The sequence below is a fragment of the Somniosus microcephalus genome, unplaced genomic scaffold (genome assembly GCF_052327205.1).
Source record: "Somniosus microcephalus isolate GS21.2 unplaced genomic scaffold, FLI_Smic_1.0 unresolved_chr1, whole genome shotgun sequence".
NCBI classification, from domain to species: domain Eukaryota; kingdom Metazoa; phylum Chordata; class Chondrichthyes; order Squaliformes; family Somniosidae; genus Somniosus; species Somniosus microcephalus.
In genome coordinates, this window is record NW_028225179.1 from 4,057,508 (window position 1) to 4,080,514 (window position 23,007).

Sequence of the window (23,007 nt, forward strand, 5' to 3'; positions counted from 1 at the left end):
AGCAGAAGAAAGGAGGAGTTCGACAATCTCCGAATCACGATCACTGCTCCACATTCATTCAAGATGTTGAAGAATTGCAGTGGTCTCTTTTAATTTTAACAAGATATGAGTAATGCATGGGGCACAGACCAGGAGCACCAGGGCGATTCTGCCGAAATTGCATTTGAAAGTTTATTTTAGGCAAGTTTCAGTTAAAAGCTCGGAAAGTGTGCCAGTATCAAACGTAATAACGACGAGGATGGGATCCGCATTCTCGATGAACAGTCCATCGCCTCAACCTCTCGGCCACCTCGTCTCAACCATGCACTGCTCCCAGCCATTCCATTTCCTGGTTTTTGCATCTAAGCAGAAATACCCTGAAAGAAAGTCCACTTCACCGCTTATCCTGCCCATGCACACAGATCTACAATGTTGAAAATGTACAATCAGCTTAATGTAAGCAAAAGGCCTTCCGCTGCTTCAGTTGAGGGACTGTCAAAAATGGTTGGTTTGAAGCCAGATTCAGAACAGAAAAAGTGTCGCCAATTTAATTGAACGACCGCGGCAGGACTCGAACCTGCAATCGTCTGATAACTGAAAAACCTCGCAACCGAAGCCAGACGCCTTATCCATTAGGCCACGCGGCCACTGATGCGGCTGTACCTCTTTTTATGGGGAGAATTGTGAGCAGATTCAATTAAAATGCTCGCAAAAAGAAGCGGATTGAGGAAAAGATAAACATATTTTAACTGAATGAACAGGACTTCTGCGAGCTGGGTTTGCACCAGCGCAGGGAATCGCAATGCAACTTGAAGCATAACATCGGCGGCTCGTTGGTCTAGGGGTATGATTCTCGCTTCGGGAATTTCTGTGGCTTAAAATGCGAGAGGTCCCGGGATCAAATCCCGGACGAGCCCAGTCACATTTAGTTAAACTCAACACCTCAGTCATGAAAGCTGAAATCGCTCTACTTTAAAAAAAACGGAATGATCCGGGACTGTGAGCTCTGCCATTTTAAACAGACACAGAATGATCCGGGACTGTAAGCACTCCCGGTTTAAACAGACCCAGAGTGATTAACAACTGACCACGAGCCATTCCATTAAAAACAGGCCTGATTTTCAATCTTAAGAAAGCGATGGCAACATAAATCGGACTGTTTCTATAATAGGCGGCCGATTACAATGCCCGCTCTTCTGTTGGACGACAAATTGAAGGTTTACTCCATTATAATTTTTCCATTTATCTCCGTCATTCTCTCCAGCCAAATGACCTGAGTGTAGGTGTCAGCCGTGGCTCAGCGGCAGCAAAGTCAAGCAGCACTCCAGAGACTTGAGCACATAATCCAGGCTGACACTCCAGTGCAGTACTGAGGTAGTGCTGCACTGTTGGTGCCCCCGTCTTGCTGGTAAGACGTTAAACCGGGCCCTCCGATCCCATGAGAGTATGCCGAAAAGAACGAGGATTTCTCGCCCATTATTTAGCTCTCATCCAAAGACACTACAACAGAAAATCTCTTCATTAAGGTTGATCAATATTTTTGAAATTACATTGCATCCTGAAGGAGAAATTTATGTTTCTGCTCCCTAAACATTTGCCTCTGGTCCCGCTACTCTTTCATTCGGTGACAATCTCAGCAGAAGATAGGAGGAGTTCGACAATCTCCGAATCACGATCACTGCTCCACATTCATTCAAGATGTTGAAGAATTGCAGTGGTCTCTTTTAATTTTAACAAGATATGAGTAATGCATGGGGCACAGACCAGGAGCACCAGGGCGATTCTGACGAAATTGCATTTGAAAGTTTATTTTAGGCAAGTTTCAGTTAAAAGCTCGGAAAGGGTACCAGTATCAAACGTAATAACGACGAGGATGGGATCCGCATTCTCGATGAACAGTCCATCGCCTCAACCTCTCGGCCACCTCGTCTCAACCATGCACTGCTCTCAGCCATTCCATTTCCTGGTTTTTGCATCTAAGCAGAAATACCCTGAAAGAAAGTCCACTTCACCGCTTATCCTGCCCATGCACACAGATCTACAATGTTGAAAATGTACAATCAGCTTAATGTAAGCAAAAGGCCTTCCGCTGCTTCAGTTGAGGGACTGTCAAAAATGGTTGGTTTGAAGCCAGATTCAGAACAGAAAAAGTGTCGCCAATTTAATTGAACGACCGCGGCAGGACTCGAACCTGCAATCGTCTGATAACTGAAAAACCTCGCAACCGAAGCCAGACGCCTTATCCATTAGGCCACGCGGCCACTGATGCGGCTGTACCTCTTTTTATGGGGAGAATTGTGAGCAGATTCAATTAAAATGCTCGCAAAAAGAAGCGGATTGAGGAAAAGATAAACATATTTTAACTGAATGAACAGGACTTCTGCGAGCTGGGTTTGCACCAGCGCAGGGAATCGCAATGCAACTTGAAGCATAACATCGGCGGCTCGCTGGTCTAGGGGTATGATTCTCGCTTCGGGAATTTCTGTGGCTTAAAATGCGAGAGGTCCCGGGATCAAATCCCGGACGAGCCCAGTCACATTTAGTTAAACTCAACACCTCAGTCATGAAAGCTGAAATCGCTCTACTTTAAAAAAAACGGAATGATCCGGGACTGTGAGCTCTGCCATTTTAAACAGACACAGAATGATCCGGGACTGTAAGCACTCCCGGTTTAAACAGACCCAGAGTGATGAACAACTGACCACGAGCCATTCCATTAAAAACAGGCCTGATTTTCAATCTTAAGAAAGCGATGGCAACATAAATCGGACTGTTTCTATAATAGGCGGCCGATTACAATGCCCGCTCTTCTGCTGGACGACAAATTGAAGGTTTATTCCATTATAATGTTTCCATTTATCTCCGTCATTTCTCTCCAGCCAAATGACCTGACTGTAGATGTCAGCCGTGGCTCAGCTGCAGCCAAGTCAAGCAGCACTCCAGAGATTTGAGCACATAATCCAGGCTGACACTCCAGTGCAGTACTGATGTAGTGCTGCACTGTTGGTGCCCCCGTCTTGCTGGTAAGACGTTAAACCGGGCCCTCCGATCCCATGAGAGTATGCCGAAAAGAACGAGGATTTCTCGCCCATTATTTAGCTCTCATCCAAAGACACTACAACAGAAAATCTCTTCATTAAGGTTGATCAATATTTTTGAAATTACATTGCCTCCTGAAGGAGAAATTTATGTTTCTGCTCCCTAAACATTTGCCTCTGGTCCCGCTACTCTTTCATTCGGTGACAATCTCAGCAGAAGAAAGGAGGAGTTCGACAATCTCCGAATCACGATCACTGCTCCACATTCATTCAAGATGTTGAAGAATTGCAGTGGTCTCTTTTAATTTTAACAAGATATGAGTAATGCATGGGGCACAGACCAGGAGCACCAGGGCGATTCTGACGAAATTGCATTTGAAAGTTTATTTTAGGCAAGCTTGAGTTAAAAGCTCGGAAAGGGTACCAGTATCAAACGTAATAACGACGAGGATGGGATCCGCATTCTCGATGAACAGTCCATCGCCTCAACCTCTCGGCCACCTCGTCTCAACCATGCACTGCTCTCAGCCATTCCATTTCCTGGTTTTTGCATCTAAGCAGAAATACCCTGAAAGAAAATCCACTTCACCGCTTATCCTGCCCATGCACACAGATCTACAATGTGGAAAATGTACAATCAGCTTAATGTAAGCAAAAGGCCTTCCGCTGCTTCAGTTGAGGGACTGTCAAAAATGGTTGGTTTGAAGCCAGATTCAGAACAGAAAAAGTGTCGCCTAGTTAATTGAACGACCGCGGCAGGACTCGAACCTGCAATCGTCTGATAACTGAAAAACCTCGACAACCGAAGTCAGACGCCTTATCCATTTGGCCACGCGGCCACTGATACGGCTGTACCTCTTTTTATGGGGAGAATTGTGAGCAGATTCAATTAAAATGCTCGCAAAAAGAAGCGGATTGAGGAAAAGATAAACATATTTTAACTGAATGAACAGGACTTCTGCGAGCTGGGTTTGCACCAGCGCAGGGAATCGCAATGCAACTTGGAACATAACATCGGCGGCTCGTTGGTCTAGGGGTATGATTCTCGCTTAGGGAATTTCTGTGGCTTAAAATGCGAGAAGTCCCGGGTTCAATTCCCGGACGAGGCCAGTCACATTTAGTTAAAATCAACACCTCAGTCATGAAAGCTGAAATCGCTCTACTTTAAAAAAAACGGAATGATCCGGGACTGTGAGCTCTGCCATTTTAAACAGACACAGAATGATCCGGGACTGAAAGCACTCCCGGTTTAGCAGACCCAGAGTGATTAACAACTGACCACGAGCCATTCCATTAAAGACAGGCCTGATTTTCAATGCTTAAGAAAGCGATGGCAACATAAATCGGACTGTTTCTATAATAGGCGGCCGATTACAATGCCCGCTCTTCTGTTGGACGACAAATTGAAGGTTTACTCCATTATTATTTTTCCATTTATCTCCGTCATTTCTCTCCAGCCAAATGACCTGAGTGTAGGTGTCAGCCGTGGCTCAGCTGCAGCCATGTCAAGCAGCACTCCAGAGATTTGAGCACATAATCCAGGCTGACACTCCAGTGCAGTACTGAGGTAGTGCTGCACTGTTGGTGCCCCCGTCTTGCTGGTAAGACGTTAAACCGGGCCCTCCGATCCCATGAGAGTATGCCGAAAAGAACGAGGATTTCTCGCCCATTATTTAGCTCTCATCCAAAGACACTACAACAGAAAATCTCTTCATTAAGGTTGATCAATATTTTTGAAATTACATTGCCTCCTGAAGGAGAAATTTATGTTTCTGCTCCCTAAACATTTGCCTCTGGTCCCGCTACTCTTTCATTCGGTGACAATCTCAGCAGAAGAAAGGAGGAGTTCGACAATCTCCGAATCACGATCACTGCTCCACATTCATTCAAGATGTTGAAGAATTGCAGTGGTCTCTTTTAATTTTAACAAGATATGAGTAATGCATGGGGCACAGACCAGGAGCACCAGGGCGATTCTGACGAAATTGCATTTGAAAGTTTATTTTAGGCAAGTTTCAGTTAAGAGCTCGGAAAGGGTACCAGTATCAAACGTAATAACGACGAGGATGGGATCCGCATTCTCGATGAACAGTCCATCGCCACAACCTCTCGGCCACCTCGTCTCAACCATGCACTGCTCTCAGCCATTCCATTTCCTGGTTTTTGCATCTAAGCAGAAATACCCTGAAAGAAAGTCCACTTCACCGCTTATCCTGCCCATGCACACAGATCTACAATGTTGAAAATGTACAATCAGCTTAATGTAAGCAAAAGGCCTTCCGCTGCTTCAGTTGAGGGACTGTCAAAAATGGTTGGTTTGAAGCCAGATTCAGAACAGAAAAAGTGTCGCCCAGTTAATTGAACGACCGCGGCAGGACTCGAACCTGCAATCGTCTTATAACTGAAAAACCTCGCAACCGAAGTCAGACGCCTTATCCATTAGGCCACGCGGCCACTGATGCGGCTGTACCTCTTTTTATGGGGAGAATTGTGAGCAGATTCAATTAAAATGCTCGCAAAAAGAAGCGGATTGAGGAAAAGATAAACATATTTTAACTGAATGAACAGGACTTCTGCGAGCCGGGTTTGCACCAGCGCAGGGAATCGCAATGCAACTTGAAACATAACATCGGCGGCTCGTTGGTTTAGGGGTATGATTCTCGCTTAGGGAATTTCTGTGGCTTAAAATGCGAGAGGTCCCGGGTTCAAATCCCGGACGAGGCCAGTCACATTTAGTTAAACTCAACACCTCAGTCATGAAAGCTGAAATCGCTCTACATTAAAAAAAACGGAATGATCCGGGACTCTGAGCTCTGCCATTTTAAACAGACACAGAATGATCCGGGACTGAAAGCACTCCCGGTTTAAACAGACCCAGAGTGATTAACAACTGACCACGAGCCATTCCATTAAAGACAGGCCTGATTTTCAATGCTTAAGAAAGCGATGGCAACATAAATCGGACTGTTTCTATAATAGGCGGCCGATTACAATGCCCGCTCTTCTGTTGGACGACAAATTGAAGGTTTACTCCATTATTATTTTTCCATTTATCTCCGTCATTTCTCTCCAGCCAAATGACCTGAGTGTAGGTGTCAGCCGTGGCTCAGCTGCAGCCATGTCAAGCAGCACTCCAGAGATTTGAGCACATAATCCAGGCTGACACTCCAGTGCAGTACTGAGGTAGTGCTGCACTGTTGGTGCCCCCGTCTTGCTGGTAAGACGTTAAACCGGGCCCTCCGATCCCATGAGAGTATGCCGAAAAGAACGAGGATTTCTCGCCCATTATTTAGCTCTCATCCAAAGACACTACAACAGAAAATCTCTTCATTAAGGTTGATCAATATTTTTGAAATTACATTGCCTCCTGAAGGAGAAATTTATGTTTCTGCTCCCTAAACATTTGCCTCTGGTCCCGCTACTCTTTCATTCGGTGACAATCTCAGCAGAAGAAAGGAGGAGTTCGACAATCTCCGAATCACGATCACTGCTCCACATTCATTCAAGATGTTGAAGAATTGCAGTGGTCTCTTTTAATTTTAACAAGATATGAGTAATGCATGGGGCACAGACCAGGAGCACCAGGGCGATTCTGACGAAATTGCATTTGAAAGTTTATTTTAGGCAAGTTTCAGTTAAAAGCTCGGAAAGTGTGCCAGTATCAAACGTAATAACGACGAGGATGGGATCCGCATTCTCGATGAACAGTCCATCGCCTCAACCTCTCGGCCACCTCGTCTCAACCATGCACTGCTCCCAGCCATTCCATTTCCTGGTTTTTGCATCTAAGCAGAAATACCCTGAAAGAAAGTCCACTTCACCGCTTATCCTGCCCATGCACACAGATCTACAATGTTGAAAATGTACAATCAGCTTAATGTAAGCAAAAGGCCTTCCGCTGCTTCAGTTGAGGGACTGTCAAAAATGGTTGGTTTGAAGCCAGATTCAGAACAGAAAAAGTGTCGCCAATTTAATTGAACGACCGCGGCAGGACTCGAACCTGCAATCGTCTGATAACTGAAAAACCTCGCAACCGAAGCCAGACGCCTCATCCATTAGGCCACGCGGCCACTGATGCGGCTGTACCTCTTTTTATGGGGAGAATTGTGAGCAGATTCAATTAAAATGCTCGCAAAAAGAAGCGGATTGAGGAAAAGATAAACATATTTTAACTGAATGAACAGGACTTCTGCGAGCTGGGTTTGCACCAGCGCAGGGAATCGCAATGCAACTTGAAGCATAACATCGGCGGCTCGTTGGTCTAGGGGTATGATTCTCGCTTCGGGAATTTCTGTGGCTTAAAATGCGAGAGGTCCCGGGATCAAATCCCGGACGAGCCCAGTCACATTTAGTTAAACTCAACACCTCAGTCATGAAAGCTGAAATCGCTCTACTTTAAAAAAAACGGAATGATCCGGGACTGTGAGCTCTGCCATTTTAAACAGACACAGAATGATCCGGGACTGTGAGCACTCCCGTTTTAAACAGACCCAGAGTGATGAACAACTGACCACGAGCCATTCCATTAAAAACAGGCCTGATTTTCAATGCTTAAGAAAGCGATGGCAACATAAATCGGACTGTTTCGAAAATAGGCGGCCGATTACAATGCCCGCTCTTCTGTTGGACGACAAATTGAAGGTTTACTCCATTATAATATTTCCATTTATCTCCGTCATTCTCTCCAGCCAAATGACCTGAGTGTAGGTGTCAGCCGTGGCTCAGCTGCAGCCAAGTCAAGCAGCACTCCAGAGATTTGAGCACATAATCCAGGCTGACACTCCAGTGCAGTACTGAGGTAGTGCTGCACTGTTGGTGCCCCCGTCTTGCTGGTAAGACGTTAAACCGGGCCCTCCGATCCCATGAGAGTATGCCGAAAAGAACGAGGATTTCTCGCCCATTATTTAGCTCTCATCCAAAGACACTAAAACAGAAAATCTCTTCATTAAGGTTGATCAATATTTTTGAAATTACATTGCCTCCTGAAGGAGAAATTTATGTTTCTGCTCCCTAAACATTTGCCTCTGGTCCCGCTACTCTTTCATTCGGTGACAATCTCAGCAGAAGAAAGGAGGAGTTCGACAATCTCCGAATCACGATCACTGCTCCACATTCATTCAAGATGTTGAAGAATTGCAGTGGTCTCTTTTAATTTTAACAAGATATGAGTAATGCATGGGGCACAGACCAGGAGCACCAGGGCGATTCTGACGAAATTGCATTTGAAAGTTTATTTTAGGCAAGTTTCAGTTAAAAGCTCGGAAAGGGTACCAGTATCAAACTTAATAACGAAGAGGATGGGATCCGCATTCTCGATGAACAGTCCATCGCCTCAACCTCTCGGCCACCTCGTCTCAACCATGCACTGCTCTCAGCCATTCCATTTCCTGGTTTTTGCATCTAAGCAGAAATACCCTGAAAGAAAGTCCACTTCACCGCTTATCCTGCCCATGCACACAGATCTACAATGTTGAAAATGTACAATCAGCTTAATGTAAGCAAAAGGCCTTCCGCTGCTTCAGTTGAGGGACTGTCAAAAATGGTTGGTTTGAAGCCAGATTCAGAACAGAAAAAGTGTCGCCCAGTTAATTGAACGACCGCGGCAGGACTCGAACCTGCAATCGTCTGATAACTGAAAAACCTCGCAACCGAAGTCAGACGCCTTATCCATTAGGCCACGCGGCCACTGATGCGGCTGTACCTCTTTTTATGGGGAGAATTGTGAGCAGATTCAATTAAAATGCTCGCAAAAAGAAGCGGATTGAGGAAAAGATAAACATATTTTAACTGAATGAACAGGACTTCTGCGCGCTGGGTTTGCACCAGCACAGGGAATCGCAATGCAACTTGACACATAACATTGGCGGCTCGTTGGTCTAGGGGTATGATTATCGCTTCGGGAATTTCTGTGGCTTAAAATGCGAGAGGTCCCGGGTTCAAATCCCGGACGAGCCCAGTCACATTTAGTTAAACTCAACACCTCAGTCATGAAAGCTGAAATCGCTCTACTTTAAAAAAAACGGAATGATCCGGGACTGTGAGCTCTGCCATTTTAAACAGACACAGAATGATCCGGGACTGAAAGCACTCCCGGTTTAAACAGACCCAGAGTGATTAACAACTGACCACGAGCCATTCCATTAAAGACAGGCCTGATTTTCAATGCTTAAGAAAGCGATGGCAACATAAATCGGACTGTTTCTATAATAGGCGGCCGATTACAATGCCCGCTCTTCTGTTGGACGACAAATTGAAGGTTTACTCCATTATAATGTTTCCATTTATCTCCGTCATTTCTCTCCAGCCAAATGACCTGAGTGTAGGTGTCAGCCGTAGCTTAGCTGCAGCCAAGTCAAGCAGCACTCCAGAGATTTGAGCACATAATCCAGGCTGACACTCCAGTGCAGTACTGAGGTAGTGCTGCACTGTTGGTGCCCCCGTCTTGCTGGTAAGACGTTAAACCGGGCCCTCCGATCCCATGAGAGTATGCCGAAAAGAACGAGGATTTCTCGCCCATTATTTAGCTCTCATCCAAAGACACTAAAACAGAAAATCTCTTCATTAAGGTTGATCAATATTTTTGAAATTACATTGCCTCCTGAAGGAGAAATTTATGTTTCTGCTCCCTAAACATTTGCCTCTGGTCCCGCTACTCTTTCTTTCGGTGACAATCTCAGCAGAAGAAAGGAGCAGTTCGACAATCTCCGAATCACGATCACTGCTCCACATTCATTCAAGATGTTGAAGAATTGCAGTGGTCTCTTTTAATTTTAACAAGATATGAGTAATGCATGGGGCACAGACCAGGAGCACCAGGGCGATTCTGACGAAATTGCATTTGAAAGTTTATTTTAGGCAAGTTTCAGTTAAAAGCTCGGAAAGGGTACCAGTATCAAACGTAATAACGACGAGGATGGGATCCGCTTTCTCGATGAACAGTCCATCGCCTCAACCTCTCGGCCACCTCGTCTCAACCATGCACTGCTCTCAGCCATTCCATTTCCTGGTTTTTGCATCTAAGCAGAAATACCCTGAAAGAAAGTCCACTTCACCGCTTATCCTGCCCATGCACACAGATCTACAATGTTGAAAATGTACAATCAGCTTAATGCAAGCAAAAGGCCTTCCGGTGCTTCAGTTGAGGGACTGTCAAAAATGGTTGGTTTGAAGCCAGATTCAGAACAGAAAAAGTGTCGCCCAGTTAATTGAACGACCGCGGCAGGACTCGAACCTGCAATCGTCTGATAACTGAAAAACCTCGCAACCGAAGTCAGACGCCTTATCCATTAGGCCACGCGGCCACTGATGCGGCTGTATCTCTTTTTATGGGGAGAATTGTGAGCAGATTCAATTAAAATGCTCGCAAAAAGAAGCGGATTGTGGAAAAGATAAACATATTTTAACTGAATGAACAGGACTTCTGCGAGCTGGGTTTGCACCAGCGCAGGGAATCGCAATGCAACTTGAAACATAACATCGGCGGCTCGTTGGTTCAGGGGTATGATTCTCGCTTAGGGAATTTCTGTGGCTTCAAATGCGAGAGGTCCCGGGTTCAAATCCCGGACGAGCCCAGTCACATTTAGTTAAACTCAACACCTCAGTCATGAAAGCTGAAATCGCTCTACTTTAAGAAAAACGGAATGATCCGGGACTGTGAGCTCTGCCATTTTAAACAGACACAGAATGATCCGGGACTGTAAGCACTCCCGGTTTAAACAGACCCAGAGTGATGAACAACTGACCACGAGCCATTCCATTAAAAACAGGCCTGATTTTCAATGCTGAAGAAAGCGATGGCAACATAAATCGGACTGTTTCTATAATAGGCGGCCGATTACAATGCCCGCTCTTCTGTTGGACGACAAATTGAAGGTTTACTCCATTATAATTTTTCCATTTATCTCCGTCATTTCTCTCCAGCCAAATGACCTGAGTGTAGGTGTCAGCCGTGGCTCAGCTGCAGCCAAGTCAAGCAGCACTCCAGAGATTTGAGCACATAATCCAGGCTGACACTCCAGTGCAGTACTGATGTAGTGCTGCACTGTTGGTGCCCCCGTCTTGCTGGTAAGACGTTAAACCGGGCCCTCCGATCCCATGAGAGTATGCCGAAAAGAACGAGAATTTCTCGCCCATTATTTAGCTCTCATCCAAAGACACTACAACAGAAAATCTCTTCATTAAGGTTGATCAATATTTTTGAAATTACATTGCCTCCTGAAGGAGAAATTTATGTTTCTGCTCCCTAAACATTTGCCTCTGGTCCCGCTACTCTTTCATTCGGTGACAATCTCAGCAGAAGAAAGGAGCAGTTCGACAATCTCCGAATCACGATCACTGCTCCACATTCATTCAAGATGTTGAAGAATTGCAGTGGTCTCTTTTAATTTTAACAAGATATGAGTAATGCATGGGGCACAGACCAGGAGCACCAGGGCGATTCTGACGAAATTGCATTTGAAAGTTTATTTTAGGCAAGTTTCAGTTAATAGCTCGGAAAGGGTACCAGTATCAAACGTAATAACGACGAGGATGGGATCCGCATTCTCGATGAACAGTCCATCGCCTCAACCTCTCGGCCACCTCGTCTCAACCATGCACTGCTCTCAGCCATTCCATTTCCTGGTTTTTGCATCTAAGCAGAAATACCCTGAAAGAAAGTCCACTTCACCGCTTATCCTGCCCATGCACACAGATCTACAATGTTGAAAATGTACAATCAGCTTAATGTAAGCAAAAGGCCTTCCGCTGCTTCAGTTGAGGGACTGTCAAAAATGGTTGGTTTGAAGCCAGATTCAGAACAGAAAAAGTGTCGCCAATTTAATTGAACGACCGCGGCAGGACTCGAACCTGCAATCGTCTGATAACTGAAAAACCTCGCAACCGAAGCCAGACGCCTTATCCATTAGGCCACGCGGCCACTGATGCGGCTATACCTCTTTTTATGGGGAGAATTGTGAGCAGATTCAATTAAAATGCTCGCAAAAAGAAGCGGATTGAGGAAAAGATAAACATATTTTAACTGAATGAACAGGACTTCTGCCAGCTGGGTTTGCACCAGCTCAGGGAATCGCAATGCAACTTGAAGCATAACATCGGCGGCTCGTTGGTCTAGGGGTATGATTCTCGCTTAGGGAATTTCTGTGGCTTAAAATGCGAGAGGTCCCGGGTTCAAATCCCGGACGAGCCCAGTCACATTTAGTTAAACTCAACACCTCAGTCATGAAAGCTGAAATCGCTCTACTTTAAGAAAAACGGAATGATCCGGGACTGTGAGCTCTGCCATTTTAAACAGACACAGAATGATCCGGGACTGTAAGCACTCCCGGTTTAAACAGACCCAGAGTGATTAACAACTGACCACGAGCCATTCCATTAAAAACAGGCCTGATTTTCAATCTTAAGAAAGCGATGGCAACATAAATCGGACTGTTTCGAAAATAGGCGGCCGATTACAATGCCCGCTCTTCTGTTTGACGACAAATTGAAGGTTTACTCCATTCTAATATTTCCATTTATCTCCGTCATTCTCTCCAGCCAAATGACCTGAGTGCAGGTGTCAGCCGTGGCTCAGCTGCAGCCAAGTCAAGCAGCACTCCAGAGATTTGAGCACATAATCCAGGCTGACACTCCAGTGCAGTACTGAGGTAGTGCTGCACTGTTGGTGCCCCCGTCTTGCTGGTAAGACGTTAAACCGGGCCCTCCGATCCCATGAGAGTATGCCGAAAAGAACGAGGATTTCTCGCCCATTATTTAGCTCTCATCCAAAGACACTAAAACAGAAAATCTCTTCATTAAGGTTGATCAATATTTTTGAAATTACATTGCCTCCTGAAGGAGAAATTTATGTTTCTGCTCCCTAAACATTTGCCTCTGGTCCCGCTACACTTTCATTCGGTGACAATCTCAGCAGAAGAAAGGAGGAGTTCGACAATCTCCGAATCACGATCACTGCTCCACATTCATTCAAGATGTTGAAGAATTGCAGTGGTCTCTTTTAATTTTAACAAGATATGAGTAATGCATGGGGCACAGACCAGGAGCACCAGGGCGATTCTGACGAAATTGCATTTGAAAGTTTATTTTAGGCAAGTTTCAGTTAAAAGCTCGGAAAGGGTACCAGTATCCAACTTAATAACGAAGAGGATGGGATCCGCATTCTCGATGAACAGTCCATCGCCTCAACCTCTCGGCCACCTCGTCTCAACCATACACTGCTCTCAGCCATTCCATTTCCTGGTTTTTGCATCTAAGCAGAAATACCCTGAAAGAAAATCCACTTCACCGCTTATCCTGCCCATGCACACAGATCTACAATGTTGAAAATGTACAATCAGCTTAATGTAAGCAAAAGGCCTTCCGCTGCTTCAGTTGAGGGACTGTCAAAAATGGTTGGTTTGAAGCCAGATTCAGAACAGAAAAAGTGTCGCCTAGTTAATTGAACGACCGCGGCAGGACTCGAACCTGCAATCGTCTGGATAACTGAAAAACCTCGCAACCGAAGTCAGACGCCTTATCCATTAGGCCACGCGGCCACTGATGCGGCTGTACCTCTTTTTATGGCGAGAATTGTGAGCAGATTCAATTAAAATGCTCGCAAAAAGAAGCGGATTGAGGAAAAGATAAACATATTTTAACTGAATGAACAGGACTTCTGCGAGCTGGGTTTGCACCAGCGCAGGGAATCGCAATGCAACTTGAAACATAACATCGGCGGCTCGTTGGTCTAGGGGTATGATTCTCACTTAGGGAATTTCGGTGGCTTAAAATGCGAGAAGTCCCGGGTTCAAATCCCGGACGAGACCAGTCACATTTAGTTAAACTCAACACCTCAGTCATGAAAGCTGAAATCGCTCTACTTTAAAAAAAACGGAATGATCCGGGACTGTGAGCTCTGCCATTTTAAACAGACACAGAATGATCCGGGACTGTGAGCACTCCCAGTTTAAACAGACCCAGAGTGATAAACAACTGATCACGAGCCATTCCATTAAAGACAGGCCTGATTTTCAATGCTTAAGAAAGCGATGGCAACATAAATCGGACTGTTTCTATAATAGGCGGCCGATTACAATGCCCGCTCTTCTGTTGGACGACAAATTGAAGGTTTACTCCATTATAATGTTTCCATTTATCTCCGTCATTTCTCTCCAGCCAAATGACCTGAGTGTAGGTGTCAGCCGTGGCTCAGCTGCAGCCAAGTCAAGCAGCACTCCAGAGATTTGAGCACATAATCCAGGCTGACACTCCAGTGCAGTACTGATGTAGTGCTGCACTGTTGGTGCCCCCTTCTTGCTGGTAAGACGTTAAACCGGGCCCTCCGATCCCATGAGAGTATGCCGAAAAGAACGAGGATTTCTCGCCCATTATTTAGCTCTCATCCAAAGACACTAAAACAGAAAATCTCTTCATTAAGATTGATCAATATTTCTGAAATTACATTGCCTCCTGAAGGAGAAATTTATGTTTCTGCTCCCTAAACATTTGCCTCTGGTCCCGCTACTCTTTCATTCGGAGACAATCTCAGCAGAAGAAAGGAGCAGTTCGACAATCTCCGAATCACGATCACTGCTCCACATTCATTCAAGATGTTGAAGAATTGCAGTGGTCTCTTTTAATTTTAACAAGATATGAGTAATGCATGGGGCACAGACCAGGAGCACCAGGGCGATTCTGACGAAATTGCATTTGAAAGTTTATTTTAGGCAAGTTTCAGTTAAAAGCTCGGAAAGGGTACCAGTATCAAACGTAATAACGACGAGGATGGGATCCGCATTCTCGATGAACAGTCCATCGCCTCAACCTCTCGGCCACCTCGTCTCAACCATGCACTGCTCTCAGCCATTCCATTTCCTGGTTTTTGCATCTAAGCAGAAATACCCTGAAAGCAAGTCCACTTCACCGCTTATCCTGCCCATGCACACAGATCTACAATGTTGAAAATGTACAATCAGCTTAATGTAAGCAAAAGGCCTTCCGCTGCTTCAGTTGAGGGACTGTCAAAAATGGTTGGTTTGAAGCCAGATTCAGAACAGAAAAAGTGTCGCCCAGTTAATTGAACGACCGCGGCAGGACTCGAACCTGCAATCGTCTGATAACTGAAAAACCTCGCAACCGAAGTCAGACGCCTTATCCATTAGGCCACGCGGCCACTGATGCGGCTGTACCTCTTTTTATGGGGAGAATTGTGAGCAGATTCAATTAAAATGCTCGCAAAAAGAAGCGGATTGAGGAAAAGATAAACATATTTTAACTGAATGAACAGGACTTCTGCGAGCTGGGTTTGCACCAGCGCAGGGAATCGCAATGCAACTTGAAACATAACATCGGCGGCTCGTTGGTTTAGGGGTATGATTCTCGCTTAGGGAATTTCTGTGGCTTAAAATGCGAGAGGTCCCGGGTTCAAATCCCGGACGAGGCCAGTCACATTTAGTTAAACTCAACACCTCAGTCATGAAAGCTGAAATCGCTCTACTTTAAAAAAAACGGAATGATCCGGGACTCTGAGCTCTGCCATTTTAAACAGACACAGAATGATCCGGGACTGTAAGCACTCCCGGTTTAAACAGACCCAGAGTGATTAACAACTGACCACGAGCCATTCCATTAAAGACAGGCCTGATTTTCAATGCTTAAGAAAGCGATGGCAACATAAATCGGACTGTTTCTATAATAGGCGGCCGATTACAATGCCCGCTCTTCTGTTGGACGACAAATTGAAGGTTTACTCCATTATAATGTTTCCATTTATCTCCGTCATTTCTCTCCAGCCAAATGACCTGAGTGTAGGTGTCAGCCGTGGCTCAGCTGCAGCCATGTCAAGCAGCACTCCAGAGATTTGAGCACATAATCCAGGCTGACACTCCAGTGCAGTACTGAGGTAGTGCTGCACTGTTGGTGCCCCCGTCTTGCTGGTAAGACGTTAAACCGGGCCCTCCGATCCCATGAGAGTATGCCGAAAAGAACGAGGATTTCTCGCCCATTATTTAGCTCTCATCCAAAGACACTACAACAGAAAATCTCTTCATTAAGGTTGATCAATATTTTTGAAATTACATTGCCTCCTGAAGGAGAAATTTATGTTTCTGCTCCCTAAACATTTGCCTCTGGTCCCGCTACTCTTTCATTCGGTGACAATCTCAGCAGAAGAAAGGAGGAGTTCGACAATCTCCGAATCACGATCACTGCTCCACATTCATTCAAGATGTTGAAGAATTGCAGTGGTCTCTTTTAATTTTAACAAGATATGAGTAATGCATGGGGCACAGACCAGGAGCACCAGGGCGATTCTGACGAAATTGCATTTGAAAGTTTATTTTAGGCAAGTTTCAGTTAAAAGCTCGGAAAGGGTGCCAGTATCAAACGTAATAACGACGAGGATGGGATCCGCATTCTCGATGAACAGTCCATCGCCTCAACCTCTCGGCCACCTCGTCTCAACCATGCACTGCTCCCAGCCATTCCATTTCCTGGTTTTTGCATCTAAGCAGAAATACCCTGAAAGAAAGTGCACTTCACCGCTTATCCTGCCCATGCACACAGATCTACAATGTTGAAAATGTACAATCAGCTTAATGTAAGCAAAAGGCCTTCCGCTGCTTCAGTTGAGGGACTGTCAAAAATGGTTGGTTTGAAGCCAGATTCAGAACAGAAAAAGTGTCGCCAATTTAATTGAACGACCGCGGCAGGACTCGAATCTGCAATCGTCTGATAACTGAAAAACCTCGCAACCGAAGTCAGACGCCTTATCCATTAGGCCACGCGGCCACTGATGCGGCTGTACCTCTTTTTATGGGGAGAATTGTGAGCAGATTCAATTAAAATGCTCGCAAAAAGAAGCGGATTGAGGAAAAGATAAACATATTTTAACTGAATGAACAGGACTTCTGCGAGCTGGGTTTGCACCAGCGCAGGGAATCGCAATGCAACTTGCCACATAACATCGACGGCTCGTTGGTTTAGGGGTATGATTCTCGCTTCGGGAATTTCTGTGGCTTAAAATGCGAGAGGTCCCGGGTTCAAATCCCGGACGAGCCCAGTCAATTTTAGTTAAACTCAACACCTCAGACATGAAAGCTGAAATCGCTCTACTTTAAAAAAAACGGAATGATCCGGGACTGTGAGCTCTGCCATTTTAAACAGACAAAGAATGATCCGGGACTGTAAGCACTCCCGGTTTAAACAGACCCAGAGTGATGAACAACTGACCACGAGCCATTCCATTAAAGACAGGCCTGATTTTCAATGCTTAAGAAAGCGATGGCAACATAAATCGGACTGTTTCTATAATAGGCGGCCGATTACAATGCCCGCTCTTCTGTTGGACGACAAATTGAAGGTTTACTCCATTATAATTTTTCCATTTATCTCCGTCATTTCTCTCCAGCCAAATGACCTGAGTGTAGGTGTCAGCCGTGGCTCAGCTGCAGCCAAGTCAAGCAGCACTCCAGAGATTTGAGCACATAATCCAGGCTGACACTCCAGTGCAGTACTGAGGTAGTGCTGCACTGTTGGTGCCCCCGTCTTGCTGGTAAGACGTTAAACCGGGCCCTCCGATCCCATGAGAGCATGCCGAAAAGAACGAGAATTTCTCGCCCATTATTTAGCTCTCATCCAAAGACACTAAAACAGAAAATCTCTTCATTAAGGTTGATCAATATTTTTGAAATTACATTGCCTCCTGAAGGAGAAATTTATGTTTCTGCTCCCTAAACATTTGCCTCTGGTCCCGCTAATCTTTCATTCGGTGACAATCTCAGCAGAAGAAAGGAGGAGTTCGACAATCTCCGAATCACGATCACTGCTCCACATTCATTCAAGATGTTGAAGAATTGCAGTGGTCTCTTTTAATTTTAACAAGATATGAGTAATGCATGGGGCACAGACCAGGAGCACCAGGGCGATTCTGACGAAATTGCATTTGAAAGTTTATTTTAGGCAAGTTTCAGTTAAAAGCTCGGAAAGGGTACCAGTATCAAACGTAATAACGACGAGGATGGGATCCGCATTCTCGATGAACAGTCCATCGCCTCAACCTCTCGGCCACCTCGTCTCAACCATGCACTGCTCTCAGCCATTCCATTTCCTGGTTTTTGCATCTAAGCAGAAATACCCTGAAAGAAAATCCACTTCACCGCTTATCCTGCCCATGCACACAGATCTACAATGTTGAAAATGTACAATCAGCTTAATGTAAGCAAAAGGCCTTCCGCTGCTTCAGTTGAGGGACTGTCAAAAATGGTTGGTTTGAAGCCAGATTCAGAACAGAAAAAGTGTCGCCTAGTTAATTGAACGACCGCGGCAGAACTCGAACCTGCAATCGTCTGATAACTGAAAAACCTCGCCACCGAAGTCAGACGCCTTATCCATTAGGCCACGCGGCCACTGATGCGGCTGTACCTCTTTTTATGGGGAGAATTGTGAGCAGATTCAATTAAAATGCTCGCAAAAAGAAGCGGATTGAGGAAAAGATAAACATATTTTAACTGAATGAACAGGACTTCTGCGAGCTCGGTTTGCACCAGCTCAGGGAATCGCAATGCAACTTGAAACATAACATCGGCGGCTCGTTGGTCTAGGGGTTTGATTCTCGCTTAGGGAATTTCTGTGGCTTAAAATGCGAGAGGTCCCAGGTTCAAATCCCTGACGAGCTCAATCACATTTAGTTAAACTCAACACCTCAGTCATGAAAGCTGAAATCGCTCTACTTTAAAAAAAACGGAATGATCCGGGACTCTGAGCTCTGCCATTTTAAACAGACACAGAATGATCCGGGACTGTAAGCACTCCCGGTTTAAACAGACCCAGAGTGATTAACAACTGACCACGACCCATTCCATTAAAGACAGGCCTGATTTTCAATGCTTAAGAAAGCGATGGCAACATAAATCGGACTGTTTCTATAATAGGCGGCCGATTACAATGCCCGCTCTTCTGTTGGACGACAAATTGAAGGTTTACTCCATTATTATTTTTCCATTTATCTCCGTCATTTCTCTCCAGCCAAATGACCTGAGTGTAGGTGTCAGCCGTGGCTCAGCTGCAGCCATGTCAAGCAGCACTCCAGAGATTTGAGCACATAATCCAGGCTGACACTCCAGTGCAGTACTGAGGTAGTGCTGCACTGTTGGTGCCCCCGTCTTGCTGGTAAGACGTTAAACCGGGCCCTCCGATCCCATGAGAGTATGCCGAAAAGAACGAGGATTTCTCGCCCATTATTTAGCTCTCATCCAAAGACACTACAACAGAAAATCTCTTCATTAAGGTTGATCAATATTTTTGAAATTACATTGCCTCCTGAAGGAGAAATTTATGTTTCTGCTCCCTAAACATTTGCCTCTGGTCCCGCTACTCTTTCATTCGGTGACAATCTCAGCAGAAGAAAGGAGGAGTTCGACAATCTCCGAATCACGATCACTGCTCCACATTCATTCAAGATGTTGAAGAATTGCAGTGGTCTCTTTTAATTTTAACAAGATATGAGTAATGCATGGGGCACAGACCAGGAGCACCAGGGCGATTCTGACGAAATTGCATTTGAAAGTTTATTTTAGGCAAGTTTCAGTTAAAAGCTCGGAAAGTGTGCCAGTATCAAACGTAATAACGACGAGGATGGGATCCGCATTCTCGATGAACAGTCCATCGCCTCAACCTCTCGGCCACCTCGTCTCAACCATGCACTGCTCCCAGCCATTCCATTTCCTGGTTTTTGCATCTAAGCAGAAATACCCTGAAAGAAAGTCCACTTCACCGCTTATCCTGCCCATGCACACAGATCTACAATGTTGAAAATGTACAATCAGCTTAATGTAAGCAAAAGGCCTTCCACTGCTTCAGTTGAGGGACTGTCAAAAATGGTTGGTTTGAAGCCAGATTCAGAACAGAAAAAGTGGCGCCAATTTAATTGAACGACCGCGGCAGGTCTCGAACCTGCAATCGTCTGATAACTGAAAAACCTCGCAACCGACGTCAAACGCCTTATCCATTAGGCCACGCGGCCACTGATGCGGCTGTACCTCTTTTTATGGGGAGAATTGTGAGCAGATTCAATTAAAATGCTCGCAAAAAGAAGCGGATTGAGGAAAAGATAAACATATTTTAACTGAATGAACAGCACTTCTGCGAGCTGGGTTTGCACCAGCGCAGGGAATCGCAATGCAACTTGAAACATAACATCGGCGGCTCGTTGGTTTAGGGGTATGATTCTCGCTTAGGGAATTTCTGTGGCTTAAAATGCGAGAAGTCCCGGGTTCAAATCCCGGACGAGGCCAGTCACATTTAGTTAAACTCAACACCTCAGTCATGAAACTGAAATCGCTCTACTTTAAAAAAAACGGAATGATCCGAGACTCTGAGCTCTGCCATTTTAAACAGACACAGAATGATCCGGGACTGTGAGCACTCCCAGTTTAAACAGACCCAGAGTGATAAACAACTGATCACGAGCCATTCCATTAAAGACAGGCCTGATTTTCAATGCTTAAGAAAGCGACGGCAACATAAATCGGACTGTTTCTATAATAGGCGGCCGATTACAATGCCCGCTCTTCTGTTGGACGACAAATTGAAGGTTTACTCCATTATAATGTTTCCATTTATCTCCGTCATTTCTCTCCAGCCAAATGACCTGAGTGCAGGTGTCAGCCGTGGCTCAGCTGCAGCCAAGTCAAGCAGCACTCCAGAGATTTGAGCACATAATCCAGGCTGACACTCCAGTGCAGTACTGAGGTAGTGCTGCACTGTTGGTGCCCCCGTCTTGCTGGTAAGACGTTAAACCGGGCCCTCCGATCCCATGAGAGTATGCCGAAAAGAACGAGGATTTCTCGCCCATTATTTAGCTCTCATCCAAAGACACTACAACAGAAAATCTCTTCATTAAGGTTGATCAATATTTTTGAAATTACATTGCCTCCTGAAGGAGAAATTTATGTTTCTGCTCCCTAAACATTTGCCTCTGGTCCCGCTACTCTTTCATTCGGTGACAATCTCAGCAGAAGAAAGGAGGAGTTCGACAATCTCCGAATCACGATCACTGCTCCACATTCATTCAAGATGTTGAAGAATTGCAGTGGTCTCTTTTAATTTTAACAAGATATGAGTAATGCATGGGGCACAGACCAGGAGCACCAGGGCGATTCTGACGAAATTGCATTTGAAAGTTTATTTTAGGCAAGTTTCAGTTAAAAGCTCGGAAAGTGTGCCAGTATCAAACGTAATAACGACGAGGATGGGATCCGCATTCTCGATGAACAGTCCATCGCCTCAACCTCTCGGCCACCTCGTCTCAACCATGCACTGCTCCCAGCCATTCCATTTCCTGGTTTTTGCATCTAAGCAGAAATACCCTGAAAGAAAGTCCACTTCACCGCTTATCCTGCCCATGCACACAGATCTACAATGTTGAAAATGTACAATCAGCTTAATGTAAGCAAAAGGCCTTCCACTGCTTCAGTTGAGGGACTGTCAAAAATGGTTGGTTTGAAGCCAGATTCAGAACAGAAAAAGTGGCGCCAATTTAATTGAACGACCGCGGCAGGTCTCGAACCTGCAATCGTCTGATAACTGAAAAACCTCGCAACCGACGTCAAACGCCTTATCCATTAGGCCACGCGGCCACTGATGCAGCTGTACCTCTTTTTATGGGGTGAATTGTGAGCAGATTCAATTAAAATGCTCGCAAAAAGAAGCGGATTGAGGAAAAGATAAACATATTTTAACTGAATGAACAGCACTTCTGCGAGCTGGGTTTGCACCAGCGCAGGGAATCGCAATGCAACTTGAAAGATAACATCGGCGGCTCGTTGGTTTAGGGGTATGATTCTCGCTTAGGGAATTTCTGTGGCTTCAAATGCGAGAGGTCCCGGGTTCAAATCCCGGACGAGGCCAGTCACATTTAGTTAAACTCAACACCTCAGTCATGAAACTGAAATCGCTCTACTTTAAAAAAAACGGAATGATCCGGGACTCTGAGCTCTGCCATTTTAAACAGACACAGAATGATCCGGGACTGAAAGCACTCCCGGTTTTAACAGACCCAGAGTGATTAACAACTGACCACGAGCCATTCCATTAAAGACAGGCCTGATTTTCAATGCTTAAGAAAGCGATGGCTACATAAATCGGACTGTTTCTATAATAGGCGGCCGATTACAATGCCCGCTCTTCTGTTGGACGACAAATTGAAGGTTTACTCCATTATAATTTTTCCATTTATCTCCGTCATTTCTCTCCAGCCAAATGACCTGAGTGTAGGTGTCAGCCGTGGCTCAGCTGCAGCCAAGTCAAGCAGCACTCCAGAGATTTGAGCACATAATCCAGGCTGACACTCCAGTGCAGTACTGAGGTAGTGCTGCACTGTTGGTGCCCCCGTCTTGCTGGTAAGACGTTAAACCGGGCCCTCCGATCCCATGAGAGTATGCCGAAAAGAACGAGGATTTCTCGGCCATTATTTAGCTCTCATCCAAAGACACTAAAACAGAAAATCTCTTCATTAAGGTTGATCAATATTTTTGAAATTACATTGCCTCCTGAAGGAGAAATTTATGTTTCTGCTCCCTAAACATTTGCCTCTGGTCCCGCTGCTCTTTCATTCGGTGACAATCTCAGCAGAAGAAAGGAGGAGTTCGACAATCTCCGAATCACGATCACTGCTCCACATTCATTCAAGAAGTTGAAGAATTGCAGTGGTCTCTTTTAATTTTAACAAGATATGAGTAATGCATGGGGCACAGACCAGGAGCACCAGGGCGATTCTGACGAAATTGCATTTGAAAGTTTATTTTAGGCAAGTTTCAGTTAAAAGCTCGGAAAGGGTACCAGTATCAAACGTAATAACGACGAGGATGGGATCCGCATTCTCGATGAACAGTCCATCGCCTCAACCTCTCGGCCACCCCGTCTCAACCATGCACTGCTCTCAGCCATTCCATTTCCTGGTTTTTGCATCTAAGCAGAAATACCCTGAAAGAAAGTCCACTTCACCGCTTATCCTGCC

The 23,007-nt window shown here is 45.3% G+C and overlaps 11 non-coding genes across 11 annotated transcripts; 8 read left to right on the forward strand and 3 right to left on the reverse strand.

The window, feature by feature from the left end:
- Window positions 1-806: 806 nt before the first annotated feature.
- trnap-cgg (transfer RNA proline (anticodon CGG)) lies at window positions 807-896 on the forward strand. The gene is given in 2 exon segments: window positions 807-842; window positions 861-896. It is a non-coding gene; the product is annotated as a tRNA-Pro (tRNA).
- Window positions 897-5,651: 4,755 nt separating this feature from the next.
- trnap-agg (transfer RNA proline (anticodon AGG)) lies at window positions 5,652-5,742 on the forward strand. Its single transcript is given in 2 exon segments — window positions 5,652-5,687; window positions 5,706-5,742. It is a non-coding gene; the product is annotated as a tRNA-Pro (tRNA).
- A 1,525-nt stretch (window positions 5,743-7,267) lies between these two features.
- Window positions 7,268-7,357, forward strand: trnap-cgg (transfer RNA proline (anticodon CGG)). Its single transcript is given in 2 exon segments — window positions 7,268-7,303; window positions 7,322-7,357. It is a non-coding gene; the product is annotated as a tRNA-Pro (tRNA).
- Window positions 7,358-8,611: 1,254 nt separating this feature from the next.
- Window positions 8,612-8,702, reverse strand: trnar-ucg (transfer RNA arginine (anticodon UCG)). Its single transcript is given in 2 exon segments — window positions 8,612-8,647; window positions 8,666-8,702. It is a non-coding gene; the product is annotated as a tRNA-Arg (tRNA).
- A 180-nt stretch (window positions 8,703-8,882) lies between these two features.
- On the forward strand, window positions 8,883-8,972 carry trnap-cgg (transfer RNA proline (anticodon CGG)). Its single transcript is given in 2 exon segments — window positions 8,883-8,918; window positions 8,937-8,972. It is a non-coding gene; the product is annotated as a tRNA-Pro (tRNA).
- Window positions 8,973-10,227: 1,255 nt separating this feature from the next.
- trnar-ucg (transfer RNA arginine (anticodon UCG)) lies at window positions 10,228-10,318 on the reverse strand. The gene is given in 2 exon segments: window positions 10,228-10,263; window positions 10,282-10,318. It is a non-coding gene; the product is annotated as a tRNA-Arg (tRNA).
- Window positions 10,319-12,114: 1,796 nt separating this feature from the next.
- Window positions 12,115-12,204, forward strand: trnap-agg (transfer RNA proline (anticodon AGG)). The gene is given in 2 exon segments: window positions 12,115-12,150; window positions 12,169-12,204. It is a non-coding gene; the product is annotated as a tRNA-Pro (tRNA).
- A 2,870-nt stretch (window positions 12,205-15,074) lies between these two features.
- Window positions 15,075-15,165, reverse strand: trnar-ucg (transfer RNA arginine (anticodon UCG)). The gene is given in 2 exon segments: window positions 15,075-15,110; window positions 15,129-15,165. It is a non-coding gene; the product is annotated as a tRNA-Arg (tRNA).
- A 180-nt stretch (window positions 15,166-15,345) lies between these two features.
- trnap-agg (transfer RNA proline (anticodon AGG)) lies at window positions 15,346-15,436 on the forward strand. Its single transcript is given in 2 exon segments — window positions 15,346-15,381; window positions 15,400-15,436. It is a non-coding gene; the product is annotated as a tRNA-Pro (tRNA).
- A 1,525-nt stretch (window positions 15,437-16,961) lies between these two features.
- trnap-cgg (transfer RNA proline (anticodon CGG)) lies at window positions 16,962-17,051 on the forward strand. Its single transcript is given in 2 exon segments — window positions 16,962-16,997; window positions 17,016-17,051. It is a non-coding gene; the product is annotated as a tRNA-Pro (tRNA).
- Window positions 17,052-21,808: 4,757 nt separating this feature from the next.
- Window positions 21,809-21,899, forward strand: trnap-agg (transfer RNA proline (anticodon AGG)). The gene is given in 2 exon segments: window positions 21,809-21,844; window positions 21,863-21,899. It is a non-coding gene; the product is annotated as a tRNA-Pro (tRNA).
- Window positions 21,900-23,007: the final 1,108 nt, after the last annotated feature.